The sequence below is a fragment of the Miniopterus schreibersii genome (genome assembly GCF_964146895.1).
Source record: "Miniopterus schreibersii genome assembly, chromosome: 1".
NCBI classification, from domain to species: domain Eukaryota; kingdom Metazoa; phylum Chordata; class Mammalia; order Chiroptera; family Miniopteridae; genus Miniopterus; species Miniopterus schreibersii.
In genome coordinates this window covers 22238893-22256708 of record NC_138101.1, presented here as the reverse complement: position 1 = coordinate 22256708, position 17816 = coordinate 22238893, and the positions used below count along the sequence as shown (strand labels likewise).

The following is a 17816-nucleotide window of genomic DNA, read 5'->3' as shown; positions in this document are numbered from 1 at the left end:
ATTCTCCCAGGTATTATCTTTTTTTAATATATTTTTATTGATTTCAAAGAGAGGAAGGGAGAGGGAGTGAGACAGAAACATCACTGATGAGAGAGTTGTCATTGATCAGCTGCCTCCTGCATGCCCCCAACTAGGGATCGAGACCACAACCCAGGCATGTGGCCTGACCCAGAATCGAACCTCGATCGCCTGGATCCTAGGTCGATGCTCAAACTGAGCCATGCCCTGCCGGGCTCCAGGTATTATTTACTTGCTGCCTTCCTATCATTATTTAAATCATTACTTCTCAGGAAGTCACTCCCCTAACACCACTTAATCTTCTTCCCTTGCTTGAATTTCTACTTAAGACTTAATCATCTTCTAACATAGTATATTATTTATTTGTTTTACTTATTGTATTCATTACCCATATTCCAGGAAAGTGGAAACTACAAGGGCAGGGAATGATGTATCTAGAGAACTCCAGGCAGTCTACTTGCTTTCTCGGCCTATCTAATAAACATTTCAAACTTAACATATCCAAAACTACATGTCTGATATTATCCTAAAAATCTGCTCTAACCATTTGGTTGGCTACCATCCCCTGTATTCTTGTCTCCTAAATGGTCTCCCTGCTTCCAACCCTTGATCCCTACAATTTATTTTCAACTTACCAGCCAGAATGATTTCATACAACATAAGTCAGAATGAATCAGGGTCTGCTCTAAATCCTCAAGCAGTTCTCCATATCACTCAGAATAAAAACTAACATTCTTACAATGGCCCTCCTCCCTGCTGGCCTTTGATATATTCTTCCACAAGGTATTTGCATTGCTTTCTCACTCCTTCAAATCTTTGTTCAAGTGTCACATTCAATAATTTCTTCATTGATTATCCAATTTAAAATCACAGCCTGGCTAGAGTAGTTCAGCTGGTTGAGTGCCATCCTGTGCACCAAATGGTTGCTGGTTTGATTCCCAGTTAGGGCACATGCCTGAGTTGCATGTTCAATCCCTGGTTGGGACATGTATGGAAGGCAATCAATGTTTCTCTCTCACATCAATGTTTCTTTTTCTCTCTTTCTCTCCCCCCTTCCTCTCTCTAAGCATGTCCTCAGGTGAGGATTAAAAAATAATAAAAAATTAAAATAAAGTCATATCCCATACTCCCTCTGCCCTTAATATTTTTCTAACATACAACAAATGTTACCTTTTAGTTAAATTTATTGTGTGATAGCTCTCTCCATCTTCTAGAACTGCACTGTTATTATGGCAGCCACTAGCCACATGTGCCTATTTAAATTCAATTACTTTTTTCATATATTAATACCAGACAAAGTAGAATTTAAAGCAAAGAAAAATATCGGAAGTAGATTTTATAAACATAAAAAAATCTGTCCACCAAAAAGATATAGCAACCCTAAATGTGTATGCACCAAACAACAAAGCTACTAAAGAAGTGAAATAAAAACTGACAGATTTGAGAGAAATAGACAAATCCACAATTAGAGTTAAGAAACTCCAATATCCCTCTCTCAACAATTTATAAAATAACTAGACAAAAGATCTGCAAGGATATAGAACTCAATAATACCATTACAAGGATCTAATCAATATTTATAGAACACACCATCCAATAATAGCAGAATATACATTCTTTTCAAGTGCTCACGAAACATATAACAAGATAAGCTATAACTTAGGCTATAAAACAAACCTCAACAAATTTAAAAGAACTGAAATCATACAAAGTATGTTCTCTGACCACTATGAAATCAGACTAGAAATTAATAACAGAAAGATAACATGAAAATCTCCAAACACTTGGAGCCCAAACAATATACTAAATAATCCATAAGTCCAATAGGACGATTCAAGGAAAATTTTAAAATACATCGAAAAAAATGAAAATAAAAATACACCATATCAAAATTTGTAGGACACAGCTAAAGCAGCAATGACAGAAATTTATAGCACTAAATGCATACATTAGAAAAGAGGAAAGTCTCAAATCAATAAACTAAGCCCCCATCCAAGAACCTAGAAAAAGAAGAGCAAAATAAACCCAAAGCCAGTAGAAGGAAGGGAATAATAAAGATGAGAGCAGAAATAAATGAAATTGAAAACAAAAGTAAAGAAAAAAATCAATAAAACAAATTGATGGTTCTTTGAAAACAGTAAAATTGACAAATCTCTAGGCAAAACCAACCAAAAAAAAAAAGTGACAACACAACTTACCAATATCAGGAATGAAACAAGGGATATTACTACAGACCCTGCAGACATCTAAGGATTAATAAGGAAATCCTACACAGAAACTAAATTAAAAAAAAAAAAAAGAAACTAATAAGGGAATCCTATAAGCAACTATACACACACAAGTTTGACAGCATGTATGAAATGTACTGATTTCTCAAAAGCCACAAACTACCACAACTTAACCAGCAATAAATAGATAAAAGCCCTATGACTTTTAATGAAATTTATTTCACAATTTTAAACTCCCAAAATAAAAGTTCCAAGCCCAAATAGCTTCAATGGAGAATTCTAGCAAAGATTTTTAAGGAAAATTAACACTAACTCTATACAATCTCTTCCAAAAATAGAAACAGAGGGGATACAGATGTAAAAATCCATAACAAAATATTATCAAATATAAATCAGCAATATATAAATAAGAATCTTATCCAGGGATTTATTGAGATTTACTCCAGGGATGCAAGGCTGGTTCAATTTTTTTTTTTAAATCAGTGTAACCCACCATATCAATAGGCTAAAGAAGAAAAATCACAATCATATCACTCAAGGAAGAAAAAAATGTGACAAAATTTAACACCCATTCCTGAAAAAAACTACCAGGAAAATAGGAATAGTGGAGAACTTCCTCAACTTGACTAAGAGCATCTATAAAAAAAACCTACAGCTAACATTATATTTAATGGTAAAATACAAAATGCTTTCATCCTAAAATCCAGAACAAGGCAAGGATGTCCACTCTCACCACTCTTATTCTACATAATGCTGGAAGTTCTAGCCTATGAAGAAAAAAGAAATAAAAGAAATACAGACCAGAAAGGGAGAAATAAAACTACCCCTACTTGCAGATGATATAATTGTCTATGTAGAAAAATCCAAGAAATCTACAAAATCTCCAACAAATAAATGGGTTCAGCAACGAGCAGAATAGAAGCATACCTCGGAGACATTGCAGGTTCATTTCCAGTCCACTCCAATAAAGCAAATATTGCAACAAAGTGAGTAACACACATTTTTTGGTTTCCCTGTGCATATAAATGTTATATTTATACTATACTGTGGTCTATTAAGTACGCAATAGCATTATGTTTAGAAAACAATGTATATACCTTAATTTAAAAATACTTTATTACTAAAAAAATGCTAACCATCATTTAAGCCTTCAGAAAGTCATAATCTTTTTGCTGGTGGAGGGTCTGGCCTTAATGTTTATGGCTGCTGACTGGTCAGGGTGGTGGCTAAAGGCTGGGGTGCCTGTTGCTATTTCTTAAAATCAAATGATGTTCTCTGACACATCAATTGACTCTTCCTTTCACGAGCTATTTCTCTGTACCATGTGATGCTATTTGATAACATTTTACCCACAGTAGAACTTCTTTCAAAATTGGGAGTCAATCGTCTCAAACCCTGATGCCACTTTATCTGGTAAGTTTATATAATATTCTAAATCCTTTGTAGTCACTTCAACAATAAGATTACAGCTATTCAGTCAAATCTTCAGGCTCCACTTCTAATTCTAGTTTTCTTGCTATATCCACATCCGCAGTTACTTCCTCCACTCAAGCCTTAAATCCCTCAAAGTCATCCATGAAGGTAAAATCAACTTCTCCTAAACTGTTACTGTTGATATTTTGATCACCTCTTCCTATCACAAATGCTCTTAATGGTATCTAAAATGGTGAATCCTTTCCAGAAGGTTTTCAATTTACTTTGCCTAGTCCATCCAAGCAATCACTATCTATAGCAGCTATAACCTTACTATTTCTTAAATAATAAGACTTCAAAGAGGAAATTACTCATTGATCCATGGGCTTCAGAATGGATGTTGTGTTAGCAAGCATAAAAACAGCATTAATCTTGTTGTACATCTCCATCAGAGCTCTTGTGTGACCAGGTGCATCGTCAATTAGCAATATTTTGAAAGAAATCTTTTTTTCTGAGCAGGTCTCAACAGTGGGCTTAAAATATTCAGTAAACCGCATTATAAACAGATGTATAGTCAAACAGCCTTTGTTGTTCCACTTAGAAAGCACAGGCAGAGTAAATTGAACATGTTCTCAAGGGCCCCAGGATTTTCAGAATGGTAAATGAGTATTGGCTTCAACTTCAAGTCACCAGCTGCATTACCCCTAACAAGAGAGTGAGCCTGTCCTTTGAAGCTTTGAAGCCAGGCATTGACTTCTATTTTCTACCTATGAAAGTCCTACATGGCATCTTCTTCCAATGTAAGGCTATTTCATACACTGAAAATGGTTTTTACTGTAGCCACCTTCATTAATTATTTTATCTAGATCTTCCAAATAACATGCTGCAGCTTCTACATCAGCACTTGTTGCTTCACCTTGCACTTTTATGTTATGGAGAGAGTTTCTTTCCTTAAACCACATGAACCAACCTCTGCTAGCTTCAAACTTTTCTTCTGCAGTTTCCTTACCTCTCTCAGCCTACATAAAATTGATGGGAATTAGGGCCTTGCTCTGTATTAGGCTCTGGCATAAGGGAATGTGACTGGTTCTATCCACACCACTAAAACTTTCTCCTTTCCAGCAATAAAGCTGTTTTGCTTTCTTATCATTTGTGTGTTTACTGTAGTAGTACTTTTAATTTCCTTCCAGACTTTTCCTTTATATTCACATGTTTAGAGAAAGAGATTTGGCCTTTCAGCCTATCTTGGCTTTGACCATGCCTTCCTCACTAAGCTTAATGATTTCTGGCTTTAGATTTAAAGTGAGAGACATGCAACTCTTCCTTGCACTTAAAGGGTACATTGTAGGGTTTACTAACTGGCCTAATTTCATTATTGTGTCTCAGGGAATAGAGAAACCACAGATGAGGGAGAGAAAAGAGGGAATAGCCAGTTGGTAGAGCAGTCAGAACACACACATTTATCAATTAAGTTTGCTGTCTTATATCGGTGTGTTTCGTATGTTCCGAAACAACTGCTAACATCAGAGATCACTGATCACAGCCCGGCCGGGCGTGGCTCAGCAGTTGAGCATTGACCTAGGATCCAGGAGATCGCAGTTCAATTCCTGGTCAGGGCACATGCCCAAGTTGCAGGCTCAATCCCGTCAGGGGTGCGCAGGAGGCAGCCGATCAATGACTCTCTCATCATTGATGCTTCTATCTCTCTCTCCTTTTCTCCCCCTTCCTCTCTCTGAAATCAATAAAGATATATACTTTTTTTTAAAAATCACTGATCACAGATTATCATAACAATTATAATAATAATGAAAAAGTTTGAAATACTGCGAGAATTACCAGACACAGACACACGAAGTGAGCAAATGCAGTTGGAAAAATGGTGTTGATAGACTTGCTCAATGTAGGGCTGCTACAAAGCTTCATTAAACATAGTATATGCCAAGCACCAATAAAACAATGTATGTTTGTATAAGATAAACATACAAAAAACACAGTATTTATATACTCTACCAATGGACACTATAATTAGAAATACAGTAACATTCACAAATACTCAAAAAAATAAAATACTTAGGTATAAATCTAACAAAACATATACAGAACTTGTATGCTGAAAAGTACTACAACACGATGAAAGAAATCAAAGACATAAACAAATGGAAAGACAGCATGTTCATGGGCTGGAAGACTCAACATAGTAAAGATGTTGATTCTCCCCAAATTAATATAATGGTTTAACACAATTCTATCAAAACCCCAGCAAGATTTTTGTGGATATGGACAAGGTTATTCTAAAATTAAAAGGAAAGACAAGGAACTAGAATACCTAAAACAATTTTGAAAGAAAATAGAGTGGGAGGAATCAGTCAACTCAATTTCAAGATTTGTTGGCCCTGGCAGGGTAACTCAGTTGGTTGGAGCGTCATCCCTATGCGCCAAGGCCACAGGTTCAATCTTCAGTCAGAGCACATACAAGAATCAACCAATGAGTGCATAATAAGCGGAACAACAAATCAATGTTTCTCTCCCTCTCTCTAAAATCAATTTTTTTAAAAAAAGATTTGTTATATAGCTACACTAATCAAGACTGTGTGGTATCAGTAGAGGGACAAACATATAGATCTGATAACAGATTACAGATTCGGAAACAGAAGAGAGAACCCAGAAATAAACCAACATAAATATGTACAAATGACTTTTGACAAAAGGTGCAAAAGCAATCCAATGGAGGAAAGATAGCCTTTTCAACAAATGGTACAGAAGCAAGTGAACATCCATTTATAAAAAATAAACAAACCGTGACCTAGTCTCACACTTGAACTCAAAATGTAGAGCAGACTTAAAAAAAACTATAAAATTTTGGGGGCGGAGGAAAAAAATTTCAGCATCTAGGTCTAAGTCTAGGTATAAACATCAAAAGTATAACCATAAAAGAAAAAACTGATAAATTGTACTTATCAAAATTACAACGGTCATTTACTTCATGAAGGACCTTGGTAAGAGGCTAAAAAAATCAAGCTACAGACTAGGAGAAAATATGTGCATACTATGCATCCATGTATCCAAAGGACCAGTACCTAAAATATATAAAGAACTTCTCAAAACTGAACAGTAAAATCAAAACTGAACAGTTAAAACAAAACAAACAATTCAATTAGAAAAAGGATATACAGATGGCAAATAGGCACACAAAGTAAATGCAAATAAAAACTATAATGGGACATTACTCACAGATCTATCAAACTGGCTAACGTAAAAAAACAGTGACACCCAGCATGGCATGGCTCAGTGGTTGAGAGTCGACAGGATCCAGGAGATCACGGTTCGATTGCCAGTCAGGCCACATGCCTGGGTTGCAGGCTCGATCCCCAGTCAGGGCCATGCAGGAGGCAGCAGATCAATGACTCTCTCATCATTGATATTTCAACTCTCTCTCTCCCTCTCCCTTCCTCTCTCTGAAATCAATAAAGATATATTGGGGGGGAGGGGAAATTAAGTAAAACAAAACAAAACACAATGCCAACACCAAATGCTGACAAGGACGCAGAGAAACCAGGTAGCTCTTTTGACTATTCTGTGCACCTTGCATTTCCACATGAAATTTAAGTTTCCACAAAGCAGCCAGATGGAATGTTAATGGGGATTGTGTTGAATCAGCAGATCATAAATCAAATGAAGTCACTCATTCCTTTGTTTTAAAATGTCCAATCACACCCTGGCCAGTGTGGCTCAGTTGGCTGGATCATTGTCAGGTACACAGAAAGGTCACAGGTTCAGTTCCCAGTAAAGGCACATGTCAATCCCCAGTTGGCGTGTACATGAGGCAACCAATCAACGTTTTTCTCTCTCTCTCCCCCCGTCCTTTCCTCTCTCTAAACTCAATAAACATATCCTCGGATGCGGATTAAAATAAATAAAAGTATTAAAACCTCCAGTCACCCTGCATTTCATGCAGTCAAAATTTCAACTTCTTAAAAATGGCCTACTTAAGATTCTAAACACTAAAAACTCTCTCAAATGATGTCTTGCTCTTCTCCTTTCTTAAACTCACCCAGTATTGTCCTTCTTCACCGCCATTTTACTTGATTCTTAGCCTGAAATACACTTTCCCCACATATCTACCTCACTCCTTACAAGACTTTACTCACGGCACATTTGTAGTGAGGTCTTCCCTAAACACCCTATGCAAAAGTGTTGCACACACACATTCTCTCCATATTCCCCTTTCATTATTTTCCTCCAAAGCAATTATCACTCTATAATTTAGATGTTTATTGTTTAATGTCTATATACCCTGACACTAGAAAATAAGCTTCTTAAAGGCAAATGTTTTTGTCAATTATGTTCACTCCTGAATTGCTATCACTAAACTAAATAATAAGTACCACAACTAAATATCAATATTAAAACAATGTCTAACACATAGTAAACATTCATTAAATTTCTACTAGATGAATAAAGGATTAAGGTACCAAAAAACCAAGAATAAGAAAGCAATAGGTACAGAATTCTGAGAAGAAATACTCAATAAACACTAAAAAGTCTAACCCTATTAATAAATAAATGAATTTAAGAAAATATTATGTTGCCTACTAAATAAAAAATACTAGCCAGTGTTAAAGATACTCAAAATACAGTAATTTTATATATAAAATTACTTATATATGAATTTTAATATTGAATTATAGCAAAGAATAGCAAGACATCATTTGAGAGAGTTTTTAGTGTTTAGAATCTTAAGTAGGCCATTTTAAGAAGTTGAAATTTTGATTTTTGATATTTTATGTCATATATAAAATATATGATATTCAAAATACAGTAATTCAAAATATAAAGATATTCAAAATACAGTAATTTTACTGTAAAGATAAAGATATTCAAAATACAGTATTTTTTTACAAATAACTGAAAAAACAAAAGATCTGATGCAAAAGGAATAATAAAACAATTTCTGGAGATGGTTAGTATAATTATTAAATAATATATGCCAGCTGAAATACAAAGATCATGATTTTACTTAACCCTTACAATGTAAGTAATACGACGTTTATTCTATAAGTAAGAAAACTAAGGACTAGAAAAAGTAAACATCAAGCATAAGGTTCTTAAGTTGCAAAACTGGATCTGAACCCAGGTTCTTTAGACTCTACTAACTACATTGTCCCTTTAGATCCATAAGATGAAATTCTATACAGCCATTATACTATATTTTAGATAATATTTAACTGGAATTTTTTAAAAAGTGCTGCAAAAGAAAGCAAGACACAAAACTTTATGTAATTTATACAGACACCCAAACAGGACTGGATTAGACTGGAAAGAAAATTTCTGGATAATGGGATTAAAAGTAACTTTAACACACTTCTTTCTTATACTACTTTTGTATTTTTTAAGTACTCTATAATATATACATTCTTTCATAATCAGGAAAAAAACAATCACTATTATCAATTAAAGCTGAATCTTGGACTTCTATACTTCCTCCAGCTTGCAAACTATATATACCTCCTACCTGCTTTGTTCCTTGTATCTACTATATGTAAGGTAGTTTGAGTTCCAACCAATATTTAGTATGGTGAAGAAACTCATATATATAAAAACATACATAGCTGACATTACCTTCCAACTACCAATTTTACTTTGTGTATCTAATTTATTTCAATCCCATTTATTCATTTAAGTAATGTTCATGTTTAACTCTTTCATCGCCTAATCTTATGTATCTTTCTTTTTCTATAAAGAGCGCCTTATTAATACACTAGTTTAAACAAGCTTGTGTAGCTTCTTCACATATATATTATACCTGACCTAAATAGAGAGTAATCTAAAATGATATGGGAAATAAGGATGGTGAAGTAAGGTTTGATAAATTATAAAGAAATGTGAAAGGACTGGCTGAAATGAAGAACCTAAAAACCAATAATATATATTTTTAATAACAGTGATATTAATGAACATATAAATTTCATATACATGTTTTCCAAGCTCTTCCACCTCTGATAGAGAACCTAACCAATACATTGCTTACTGATTATCATCTAAATATTATATCATAGGGAGGAGAGGCCTTAGCAACCCTAGTTTTTTGTTTGTTTGTTTTAACAGATAAGGACATGTGTTCTTTTAACCATTAAAAAAGAAATCCATGCCCTGGCTGAGTAGCTGGGTTGGTTAGAGTGTTGTAACAATACACCAAGGTTGAGGGTTCAATCCCTGGTCAGGGCACATAAAAGAATCAACTGCCTGGCCAGCTGTGGCTCAGCAGTTGAGCACCCACCTAGGATCCAGGAGATCGAGGCTCAATTGCCAGTCAGGGCACATGCCCGGGCTGCAGGCTCGATCCCCAGGTGGGAGCGTGCAGGAGGCAGCCGATCAATGATGACTCTCATTGATGTTTCTATCTCTCTCTCTCCCTCTCCCTTCCTCTCTCTGAAATCAATAAAGATATATTTTAAAAAAAAGAATCAACCAATGAAAGCATAAATAAGTGGAACAAATTGGTGATTCTCTCGATGTCTCTCTCTCTGTCTCCTTTCCTTTCTCCCTAAAATCAATCAATCAATAAAAATGTTTTTAAAAAAGAAGAAATTCGCCCGGCCAGGCATGGCTCAGCGGTTGAGCGTCGACCTAGGATCCAGGCGATCGGGGTTCGATTCCCAGTCAGGGTACATGCCCAGGTTGCGGGATCGATCAATGACTCTCTCATCATTGATGTTTCTCTCTCTCTCTCTCCCTCTCTCCTTTCCTCTCTCTGAAATCAATAAAGATATATTAAAAAAAAAAAAAAAAAAAGAAGAAGAAATTCATGATGAACAAAAAAACTATAATTTGCCCTGGCCAGGTGTCTCGGTTGTGGGTTCAATTTCCAGTCAGAGCACATACGGCAGGCAAAGGATATCGATGTTTCTCTCACATATCAATGTTTCTCTCTCTCAAAAATCAATAAACATATCCTCAGATGAGAATTAAAAAAAAATCTATAATTAATAGAGTGAACACAAACTCTAACAGTGGTCTGGAAATGGTCAGTACTGTCATTAAAGTGGGTATACCAATAAATACCACTTCAAAAAAAAGCCTTTCCATTAAAAAAAGCCTTTCTATAATCAACACAATACTAAAAAAAAGTTTCCACATCATTTTATGAATAAACTTGTTACATGAATATAAGTAGTAATTTTAAATAACTCACCTTTAAAAAAAAAAATCTAGAAAATAATAAATTTCTACAGCAACCAAGAAAGATTCTATTTAATATTTAGTTATCAACCATCTAGGAAGAATAGGCCTAAAAAAAATGATATTATCAATAAAACATAATACTATAGCTCTTTAAAATCATTAGAAAAAAGAACAAAAACAAAAAACAGCTCTCTATAAGGAATACGTAGGGAAGTTACAGGACCCAAACGTGGCATGATACCAGACAAGATCAGAAAACACTGCCCTCAGAAACAAATGCTACCAAGAACCAATACAATCAATCTTTACTGGAAATTAAGTTACCTACAACATGATTTTAAGTGTGCTGTGATAAGTGTAAGGTAGATACTAAATCTCATTAAAGCACAAAAGGTATGTCACTAAAAAAAAGTACTTATAGAAAACATAACCAAATTAAGGTAACCAATAATCGTAAATATATCTGTCATAAGAGCTGTTAGAAGAGGTCATTAAAAACATCCTAAATATTGATGGAAAAGAACATGATTAAATAAATTATGGCAAAATTACCCTCTGGAATACTATGCAGCTATTAAGTTTAAGGTATCAACAATAAAGATAAATTTAAAGAAAAAAAGTTTAAGACAGAATGCAGAAACCAGATGTATATAGAAACCAGAAAGATCTCAGACATATTCTTAAGGGGAAAAGTCAGGTGCTGACCGATATGCAGCTTGTGGGCAAAGAATGGCAGGAAGGTGTATTTCTCTATTACTCTTAAACATTTTCTATAATCCTTCATTACTTACTGCCAGTATTAGTCTTGCTTAGTTATTTTAGAGCCTCACAGTGTTGATTTTACTGATAAATTTTCATCTGTATCAGTGTATTTTCCAAATTAGTCATGTTCCTTGAGGAGATGGATTATGACATATACTCCAATCTGGTACTTAGCATGAGTCCCATACACAAAAATAGATGCATAAATAATATTTGTAGATGGCTAACAACGTGTAAAATATGAAGGAGTAAGAAGGGGCATTTTAGTAGCAGAGAAACTAAAACACACATTAAGTGGGAAAACCAGGACCACAATATAGTTCTTCAGGCTTTTTGGGACAACATGTTTTATGCAACCACAAGCTCTTTGAGAAATTCTAATAACAAAATCTGTTAAAAGCTTGAAAACCTATGCATAAAATATTCAATCTATGACTTTAATAATATTTACTGTCTGCCCTGGCTGCTTTGGCTCAGTGGTTAAGAGCAATGGCCCGTGGACCAAAGGGTCCAGGGTTCAATTTTTGGTCAAGAGCACATGCCTCCATTGCAGGCTCATCCCCAGGACCCTGTCAGGGCATATAGGAGGTAACCAATCAATGTTTCTCTCTCTCTCTCTCTCTCTCTCTCTCTCTCTCTCTCTCTCTCTCTCCCCCCCCCCTTCCCCTTCACTCTCTCTAAAAAAATGGAAAAAGTATCCTCAGGTGATGATTATTTAAAAAAAAAAAAAAAACTTTAAAAAAAAATAATAATAATACTTACTGTCAGTCTGGATGCTATCAATATGCTCATTAAGGCCACAGTTAATATCTGCCAACTCTACAGCTCTTATTATTCAAAATGTCTTCTTACTATAAAAAAATATATATATATAAATTATAATATATGCAATAAAGGCAAGTTTATATCAAACTGTAATCTTAAATGAAATCAAGGTCCAAAAGTATAATATATTTATAAATATATATTATATTCAAAGAAAAAGATACAAAAGTAAAGAAAAAGAAAAAAGACCAACCACATTTGCCATCATTGGAAGTGACTATTACAGTCTGGAAATGATTATATAAGGGGGGAAAAACTAAGCATTTATTCTGCCTTTTAAGTAAAATATTATTTCAAGGTAATAAAATAGCCCTAGTTAATGAGGGAAATCTCTCTATAGAAGGTGACTATGAAAAAAGAATGTAAAAGGAACAATGGAATCCAAAACTAAGTACCATTTTATAACCCATAACTAAAAAGCTGATCAAAAATCAACAGTTATCAATGAAATCTAAAGTTATAGGGAGAGAAAGAAAGTTAGTCATTAGGTGAAAGTAGATAAGAGATGTAGCTGTTGCCAAAGTACCATGCCACAGATATTACTACTTATTTCACATCTCTGTGCCTCGCACATGTTCTGCCCTAAGTCCTTCTACCCGATCCCACCCAACCCATATTTCTTTGCTCAATTAAATTCCCTTCAGGAAAGTTTCCCATTATCCCAAAGTCTGAGTTAGACACAGCTCCCACAGCACCCTAGATATACCTCTATCTTAGCTCCTTGGCATTTATTTGTTTACACTAGCTTATAAGCATAAGCATCCCACAGATATGTCTTGTTTAGCTAACAGTTCATCAAGTATTTGTTATATGCCAGCACAAACCAAAAAGCCAATTTAGTTCTTTAAAATACTGGACTTACCATTTCAGTACCTGGAATACTCAGGTCCATAGTACAGGGCATCTCTTTCCCACAAATAAAGTACCTAGGAAAATAAATTTATAACCAGAAGGCTGGTTAAGAATTATAACAGATATTCTTTTTGTCTGCCCAGAACTCCTTATTCTCCTCCCCTACCCCACTAAGTGTCTATTTTCTGCTAACAGAACCCTGGCCATAAAAGTGGGCACATCGCATGACTTAGGTTGAACTAAGCATAGTGCCCCATGCCCTCAGCTGCTGGAATTGGTCAAGGGATGAGCATGTGACCAAATCTATCTAGAGCCACTGGCATGTGGCTCTAAGTAGATTAGCCTGTGCTGCCAGTAACATGGTCCCACCTTGTAAATAAGCATATAGGCAGTAGGAGAAATTACACCAGTAGGCAGAGACTGTAAGTACAGGAAAGATTAATTATGGGCAAAGTTCCCACCTTAACACTTTATGGCCATCTCTACCCATACAATTTCTGTTATACAGGGTGGGGCAAAAATAGGTTTACAGTTGTTCATGTGGAAAATAATACAATTAATAACACAAGAATAAACTGTTTTGTGTACTCACAACTGTAAACCTTTTACCCCACCCTGGATGGCTAATGAACCACTAACTTTTTTCTCCATAGATTATTTCAAACTGTATCTCTGTTACTTGCTATCCAACAAGTCCTAACTAATAAACAGAAAAACTATATAGATGAAAATTTTGTCAAAAGATGTATTTCACTGAAGCTGTAAAAGGGACTACCCAGTATGCCTTTCCTAACTTAGAAAACTTCCATCTATCAGATATGTCTCTTTCCTTTCCCTACTAGGAAAATTACTATTTCCCAAATTACTATTTAATTCCCTTTAACACAGTCTGTGCAAATCGCATCATTTTTTAAGATACTCAATTTACCGCTTTCTTTCATTTCACACTAAGTACATAGTAAAATGACAAATAAGCAAACAATTACAATATAGTAACAGGAAAAAAAGTTGTAGGGAAACAACTTGAAATCGTGGTTATCAAAGAGGGCCTCCCCATAGAAGTATCACCTGATTGAGACCTGAAAGACAAGTATTAGCTAACAAAACCAAAGGGAGGAACGCAGGGAACTAGGGAAGGCATTCCAGACAGAGGGAGGCTTCAGTACTCAGGCCAAATCTAACCAACTTTGCATCTTAAAGGCAAAATGCAAGTAACTGAGTATGATGAGTGCACTGAGGGCAGAGGGAGAGAGTGAAAAAGGGTGCAGAGGTGAATAAGGCAGACCATGGAAGTCCTGAAGCCAAGTGAAGGTCAGACTTTTCCTGAAGGCAATGAAAAAAATCACACACAAAAAGGTTTTAAGCAGGGGAGTTACAATGCTCAAATGTGTTAAATTACTCTGGCTACAGTGGGGAAAATGGACTGGACAGCAAGACCAGAAGAGGGTAATCACTTAAGAGGCTACTGCAGCAATCCAGGTGAGAGATGATGCTAACCATGGAGTAGGTAGCCTTGGGGATGAAGAAAAGGCAGAGATTCAAGAGATATTAAGAAAAAATCCAACAGGGCTCAGTGACCAATCAGAATATAAAGGGAAAAGGAGAAGACAGAGAATAGCCCACGTTTCTGCCAAGTTATTATTAGCTGTGTGTACTATTTACTGAATTCTTACCACACATGTAGTATCTCATTTAATCTTCTCCTAGAAAAAAGACAGAAATAGGCAGTTTGTTTCACATTTTTGGTTTGAAGATGGAGGAGGAAAGGTTGACGACCTAGTTTTGGACATGCCAAGTTTGAGGTGTGTGGGTGCATACAAATGGACATACCATAGACACAGGTGATATATAAGTCCACTTATCAGGAAAGAGCTTTGGGTTGTAGAGAATTAACAGCATAGACAGAGAAATAGTTTTAAAAGTAAAATGTCTCCTTTATTTATACCAATATTCATTTAATATCTGCATACCTAGTTTTGGGATGAGTGTTAAGCAAAGAAAAAAAAGTGAGTAAGCCTTGGCTGGTATGGCTCAGTGGTTAGAGCATCAGCCCTCAGACAGAAGGGTCCCAGGTTCGATTTCCAGTCAAGGGCACATACCTGGGTTGCAGGCCCTCTGGGGCCCATGCATGAGGCAACCTATCATTATCTCTCTCACATTGATGTTTCTCTCCGCCCCCCCCCCCACACACACTCTCTCTGAAAAGCAATAGAAAAAAATATCCTTGGGTGAGGAGTAACAAAACAAAGAAAAAAGCGAGTAACAGTCAGTGAATCTCAGTTACTAGAAGGAGGAGATAGCTCAATATGTAGTGTAAGGGTTCAGTGAGAGTCACCCCAAGATGTGCTTCTGTGGTACATGGATTATTTTGCACTAAAGGCAACCAATGCCCTGTGGGCTTAAGAGAAACTTCTGCCCCAGCCCCCTTAATCACACAGAAGAATCTGAATTAGGGTCCCTGCCCATGATAGGAGATCCTCAGAAAATTATTACCTCTTTTGACCTATCTATATCACAGGGCAAACTACTAATTACTGAACATTTGTTCTTATCATCCTGCAAATGACACTCTGAAGCAAGAAACTCCAAGGTATATTACCTCATCCTTAGCTCAAAATGTCACATATACTTCATTTTCCCTTTCTATCTCTGAACCCTGTATGTGGGGTTCCCATGCAAAGGATATTTAATTTCTCTTGTCAGTCTGTCTCATGTCAATCTGATTATTCAATCAGCCAAAAGACTCAGAGGAGGAACGGGAATTTTTCCCTTTCCCCTCAATAGCAATGAGTGCATAATGGAAATACATCAGAAGTTCAGAGGTAATACAGAATAAGTGACTATCTCTGCTGGGGAAAGAAAGGAAGACTAACAAACACCACTGAAATCTTGAAGTAGGCTAGCAGAAAGTCTAGGAGGAGGAAGACAAGAACAGTAAAGATACACTCCAGACATAAGGAACAATAAATTTAAGGGCAGAAATGAATTAAAAAACAAAACAAAAAAACAGATGCCCTACTTCAGAACAGAAAAATTAAATATTGTTCACGTCAGTCTCCCAAACTAATTCCTTTTTCTTTTTTTTCTTTTTAAATTCCAGTTTATTGTTGGGCATTGTTTCACATATACATCAAACAGGCCAAAAAAAAACCAGCAACTTCAGACAAAAAAAGGCAAAAAAGAAACCTTTTTATCTTTGGCCTTTTAACCATTTCATACAAACCAACTAATTATAGTACAACTAAGTACATACACGAAAGTTACTGGAATGCTTGAACGCTCGAAATAAGATTTTTTGTTGTTGTTTTTGCTTTTTCTACAAGGTTTTTTTTCTCCTTTAAGATTATAATGAACATGGTCACACCACAAGTACAGTCAGCAGTAGGACAGAGAAGACTCCAAAGGCTGGTTTGGTCATCCCGAGATCATTAACAATGGCTGACCCCTAACAATATGTACAAAAATATAAAATGTAAATTAAAAACACAAGTAAATTTTCCTTTTTAAAGTACTTTTAAGAAAAAAAAAGTACTGGTTCTTTTCTCCTCTCATTGCAAATTCACATTGTGGTTTTGGTTGGGTGGTGGACAGTGCCTGTCATCTGTGGGTGGTGCTGCCCCCTGGTGGGCGGGCAGGCGGGCAGGCCACTCTACTCGAAGGTGACCACGTTTAGATTCTGAGTTTAGATTCTGACGGGAAGTGGAGGGTGAATAGGTCACAGCGGCCTTTTTTAAGTCCAAACTAATTCTTAAAGTTAATAGAGAGAATGTATAAAAATGTTTAAAAAGAAAAGACACAAGGGAAATTCACCCTACTAAAGACTAGAGCATATTATGAAACACAGTAAAATTAAGTAGTACAGCTACAAAATCCAATAAAAGATTAAAAAACTATTTCAAAAGTTCAGAAATAGTCCTAACTACATCTCAAAATGTGTATGTAAAAAGATAGGCTTTTTAAAACAGAAAGGTAAGCCCGGCGGGGAGTGGCTCGGGTTGAGCATCGACCTAGGATCCAGCCAATCGGGGTTCGACTCCTGGTCAGGGCACATGCCCGGATTGCGGGCTAGGCAGCCGATCAATGACTCTCTCTTCATTGATGTTTCTCTCTCTCTCTCTGTCTGAAATCAATAAAGATATATTAAAAAAATTAAAAAAGATTTAAAACAGGAAGGTAAGAGAGAAGTTTTAACAGTGTTAAAATGATTTAACAGCAATTTGTGAAACAGTTAAGGTAGTGTCACATTTTTTACTAAATTCTGATTACAGAGTGAATTTTTAAAATGGAAAAAAATTGATTTTCACATCTATGGAACAATGAAATTTCTTAATTCAGAAGAATGTTGCAATGACAAAGGTAAAGAATAATAGATTCATGTATGAACATGTTCAGCTTCTGACAAATACAAGTAACCCAAAAGTAAAACAGCAAACTAGAGAAAAATTTTCAAGAAGGAAAAAACATAACCACGTTTGGGTCTTGCTCAAAGCTTTAAGAGATATAGACTCAATAGATGATTGAAGGATATGAACAATT

At 35.7% G+C, this 17816-nt stretch overlaps 1 protein-coding gene across 13 annotated transcripts in view; it reads right to left on the bottom strand.

Annotated features, from left to right (window-relative positions):
* The window catches only part of N4BP2 (NEDD4 binding protein 2), an 83143-nt gene that overhangs the window by 55863 nt on the left and 9464 nt on the right, over window positions 1-17816 (bottom strand). For 5 of the 13 annotated variants that reach the window (XM_081146443.1, XM_081146436.1, XM_081146435.1 and 2 more), the window contains exons 2-4: window positions 14954-14983; window positions 13291-13354; window positions 12366-12454 (exon numbers count right to left, since the gene is read on the bottom strand). The exons of 3 other annotated variants lie outside the window; for them this stretch is intronic. The gene's annotated coding sequence lies outside the window, so the exon portion shown is untranslated. The remainder of the gene's footprint in view (window positions 1-12365; window positions 12455-13290; window positions 13355-14953; window positions 14984-17816) is intronic. 5 more of the 13 variants (XM_081146442.1, XM_081146441.1, XM_081146438.1 and 2 more) reach the window with 2 other exon arrangements.